At 61.5% G+C, this 4884-nt stretch overlaps 1 protein-coding gene across 1 annotated transcript in view; it reads left to right on the forward strand.

Moving 5' to 3' along the window:
* The first annotated feature begins 4492 nt into the window (after nt 1-4492).
* LOC107157244 (cold inducible RNA binding protein) overlaps nt 4493-4884 on the forward strand; it is a 35061-nt gene continuing 34669 nt past the window's right edge. Inside the window, exon 1 of the mRNA XM_015503587.2 lies at nt 4493-4552. The gene's annotated coding sequence lies outside the window, so the exon portion shown is untranslated. The remainder of the gene's footprint in view (nt 4553-4884) is intronic.

Here is a 4884-nt window from a genome sequence, read left to right on the forward strand (position 1 = left end):
TGGGCAGATGCTATGTGACTTGGATTGCCACACGCAGGGGTGTGAGTCCCTATAGCTGCCCCAGGTTGAGGGTGTGGAGGAGAGGACTGGATCTCCACTTGACTTCCTCCGTTGTTGACACAGAGAAACCACCAGCCCCAGGCAGAAGCCACTCTGTGTCCTTTGGGTTTACAGGGAACCTGTGTACAGGTGATGCCCTGCTTTGGGGCCACAAGGTGGGGAGTGGGGCCCAGAGTACAGTGAATGGCTATGGTGGGGACCTGTTCCTTTGGCCCCTAGAGGATGGGGGTTATTGCTAAGCATCTCTGAGGCCACAGAGGTGGGCAGTCTGTACCCACTCCCTTACCTGGTTTTAGAAACTGTGCGTGTCCTGAGCACCCCCAGGTAAGGCACCTAGGCCAGCTGCAGGGTGTTCTTGGCTGCTGCAGGGACTCTGGCATTTCCCAGACATCTCAGGTGGCATGCCCACAAATACAGGTCACTGTACATCCTGCCAGGTGTGCTCACTTTCTGCCCTTCCCACTGTCCATCCCTCAGTGGCAGGGGTCACTTTCTTGGCCTCTGCATTGTATGGAGTACAGAAAGACTGAGCAGGTGTGGTCTTGAGAGCAGGCATGGGGCCTTCTGTCCTGACCACCATCACTGTGTGACCATGTATCCAGAGGGATCCAGAGGGATCTCATATGCAACCTGTCATGTATGCATGCAGTTGGCAGCAATAGGGGACTGCAGTCAACTTTCATGCCCAGGGCACTTCTTGGTGCCCAGTGCATGGTGGCTGTGTGACTTTGTGCCCAGTGAGTGCATATGTGTGTGTGTGGTGTGTCACAGGATATGTGTGCTAAGGCCCAGCCTTGGGGCTGCTGGGATGGCCTGCTCTGGCCTGGGCTGACCAGGAGCAGATGTGGCCTAACAGCCTGTACATTCCTGGGCTGTGACTCAGTCCTGTGGGGAGGGGGTGAGTCACTGGCAGCTTAGGCCCAGCCCCAGTCTGGGCCCTGAACCCCATCCTGGATGTAGACCCCCTCCTAGGAACAAGGTGCAGCCCCCCTCTGGCATTTCTGTGTTGCAGACCTCTGAACCTTAGGCACTGGGGAAGAGAGACCCCCTTGGTACAGGTAGGTCCTGGGGGTCCTGGGGTAGGGGCTGATTTAACCCTTACTGCTCTGGACGTCTGGCTTCTGAAACTGCCCCTTCTGCTGCTGACATAGCTCAAGTGCCCACCCAGGGACATGAGTCATAGCACCAGGCATGGGCACATACGCTTTGTGGGTCCCGGCCCACCCTTGTCACGCATACCCATGCGTGTCCTGAGTTGCTCCCACATGCACATCCGGATTGTGTACATATTTGGGGGTCTCAGCACCCCTTCCTGTGTGTTGTGGAACACAGGCTTGCATGCCTGGCAAATGTGATCCTGTCCTGACTGGGCTGCCAAGCTCCCAGCACCCCCCCCCACGCCTGTGTACACCCAAGTACATCCCCACTTTCCTGTCCACACGAACCTGTCCCTAGTCATCTCAGTGCCCACGAGTCCGAGGCCCACGAGCACACACATGCGCCACACCTGGCAGCACGCACAGTCTGCTCATCCCCCACCCTGGCTCTGGGCCCCGAGGATTGGGGCCAGCTGGGTGACTGGAGTCTACCAGGACGGCCCCACTTTTGCGCCCCCGCCTGGCGGCCGCCAGGTGCACCATCCCAGCCCCGCCTGGCCGGGAGGGGGCGGTAATTACGCGGCCCCGGGGTACCCCACCACCACTACAAGTCTTTCATCCTGGGCCACTCCCGTCCCTGGTCGAGACGCTCATTATCGCCTCCCGCCCGGTCATTAGCCGGGGTCGGGAAAGGACCCAGCGTCCGGCGGGCCCGGCCCCGCGGGGAAGGCGGAGGAGAAGCGGCCCTGCCCCCATCTATATAGCGACGCCTCGCAGAGGGAGGGCGGGGCTGCCAGCCCTGGGGTGGAGTGGGCGAAACCCTCGGGATGGGGGGCGCCCCGTCGGAGACAGCTGGCTGGGGAGGGGGCAGGTTTGTGAAAAAGCCGACGGCTGCGCAGAGCCGGGGAAATGCGGAGATGAAGAGACAGGGAGACTCCCGGCCGAGCCCGAGTCCTCGAGGGGCAGGGGCGAGTCCCAAGCGTCTATACAGGAATAGCAACCCCACTCCGGCCCGGCATAGTCGCGGGGCGAGCTGGGGCAGGCAACAGGGCTCTGAGGTCCCCAAGCCAGGGAGGTACTCGCCCTGCGGGTTGGCCGTCCTGACCCGCGAGGGCTGGGGGCGGTAGAAGGACCCGACACTCCACGCGAGGCCACGCAGCTGGCGATTGCCCTGAAGGGCGGGACCTGGGAGCTGGTCGCAAAAGCTTCAGCCACGCCGACAGCGAGGCTGCGGCGCCCCCTTGTGTCAGCGCCGGACTATGAGCCTGGCCTCGAGTTCATCGTGTAGGGGTGGCAGACGGGGTGAGAAGGGGTCCTCACCTCCTGCAAGCCCCGCACGAGGATAGTGAGTCACGGTGACACGCCGAGACTGATGTACACGCAGACAGGACACCACAGAGGCACAGGCTCGGAGACCGGTACAAAGCTGAGACTCGAGCACCCTGTGGAGGGGCAGAAGCGCAGAGGACAGGCTTCCGCAGTTTCACGTCCACACCTTGCTGGGGACCCTGGACGGCCGTGGGTACTCTCGGGGACCGGCACACAGGAATTGCTGGTAGTAAGCTGAATAACTAGGTGCTGGCAGAATGAGTGAATGAACACAGGGCTCCACACAAAACCAGGAGGAAGCAGGGACTCAGAACTAGAGGCAATGTGGGGGCCCAGAATGACCCCGGAATTGTGACTACAGAGACGCTTCCCATCCCTGAGAAACTATGGCACAAGAATTTCCGGGCCTAGGATTCAGATTGGAAAGGGCGGGCCTGAATTGCTCCGGGGCGGGGTGTGCCAGTGGTCTAGGCTCCTGAGGGTGTGGGTGGCCCCCTCCACACAGCCAGGGAAGCTGGATGCTGATGTCTCTCTGCTCCTTATAATAACAGTCCTGCGTGAGTGGCTGACGCAGCAGCAGGTTGCTGCTGACGGGGAGGCAAGGTGCAGAGGGGGTGGCCATGAGTCATGCAACTGCCGGACTGGGAAGGGGTCCTTGAGCTCTTTGAGGGTACTGGCGACCTTGTCACTGGAGATAGCTGGGTCATTTCGACCTGCTTGAGTCCGAGGCCTGGGGTGGAGCTGGGATTTTTCAGGAAAATGGGGCCTCTTCTTCAATGACCCTCAACTTTCCTGCAGAGTCCGAGACTTTCTGGGGGAGGAGCTGTAGTGTGGATCACTGGTCTGGGCAGACAGAGAAGGATTTACAATCTTCTTCTTCGACTAGGTGGCCTGGGAGTAGCATGAGCTAAGCAGGCCATAAAAGGTCCCCCACCCCAGGAGCAGCCTTAGGGGCAAAGGCCTTTGCAAACTCATCACAGAGGTGCTCTTGGGACATCTAAGGACCAGAGAAGAGATGCCTTCTAAAGGACAAGACACGGGTGGCAGAGCATAGAGGGCCCTGACCTCCGGGTGGGTAGTCAGTAGGTTGTGGTTGTGGAGACCCACGGGATGGCTGTGACTGGGATGCCTGGTAGCAGCGGGGAAGCCAAAGGCAGAGCTGGATTTGGGTATATTGGGGACTGCATGGTGGAGCCACTTGAACATGGGGTGTCGGTTTGGCACATAGACCTGGGATGGACAAATGCCAGGCCAGGGGAGTGTTGGGATGCCTGTGAAGTATCTGCCAGGGATGGAGAGAGTGAGGTCAGGGAATAGCTTAGAGTTAGGGGCGGATGTGGTTGGATTTGTGGGCACACTGAACTGGGGTGTCCCAAAGTGTTGGGATGGAGGAAGAAGTGGAGTTGTGGGGAATATTGGGGCTCACATAAATGGGACTGTCGGTGTTGGGGTTTGGTTGGGTGTTGCGTTTGATTGCATGAAATGGTTCATTCAGGAGCCTTGGAGTTCTGGGAGTCGGGGGTTATCAGCTATATTGGCAAGTAGATAAGGGTTGATGTCAGGATTCAGAGGAAGTTGGGGTATCTGAAGTCCAGGGCTCGGATAGGTATAGGCATCTGGATGAAGTCGATATGTTGGGATTGGAGCGATATGAGGGGGTGGGTGCCATGAGGCAGGAGACCCTTTGTTCCTCGCCGCAGGCCAGGGTACGGGCACACGGAAGTGGGTCAGCCCTGCCCCACTTCCCCGACCACGCCCCCGCGCACGGGGGCGGGAGACTGCGGACTGGGAACATTCCGGCCAATCAGCACGCCCGGCGCCAGTGCTGGGGGAGGGGCGGGGCCCGAGTTTTCCCCGCCCCAACTCATGAATATGAGGCGCGGCCGCAGTTTCAGAAGCCTCGGATTGGCTTACGAGGTTCAAGGGGCGGGTTGGGGGGGCGGGCCCGGCCGCAGCATATATCAGACCGGGCACGGGGCGCCCCCCCCTCACTCGCGCGTTAGGAGGCTCGGGTCGGTGTGGTGTGCCGTCTTCCCGCTCGCGTCAGGGACCTGCCCGACTCAGCGGTGAGGGCCCTGGCGGCACCGACTCCGAGGGGCCCGGGCGGTGGGCGGCCTGAGACGCCCAGGCGAAGCGGGGCCGCGGCGGCACGCCCCTGGGAGGGGGCGGTGCCGGGGCGGGCCCGGGGTGGAGTCCGTCCCTCCGGCGGCGAGGGGCAGCGGGAGACCGGGTCCTGCGTTGGCCTGAGGGCGTTTCCCCTGAGACCCGGGCCCCCGGCTTGGCGGGCCCTGCTCAAAATGGCGGCCGCGAGCTCCAGGCTGCGCCAGCGAAATGGCGGGAGTGCCGAGTGCCCGGATGGAATGGCGCAGGGCGTGCGCGTGGCGCATGCGCCGGGGCT

The sequence above is a fragment of the Marmota marmota genome, unplaced genomic scaffold (genome assembly GCF_001458135.2).
Source record: "Marmota marmota marmota unplaced genomic scaffold, marMar, whole genome shotgun sequence".
Lineage (NCBI taxonomy): Eukaryota > Metazoa > Chordata > Mammalia > Rodentia > Sciuridae > Marmota > Marmota marmota.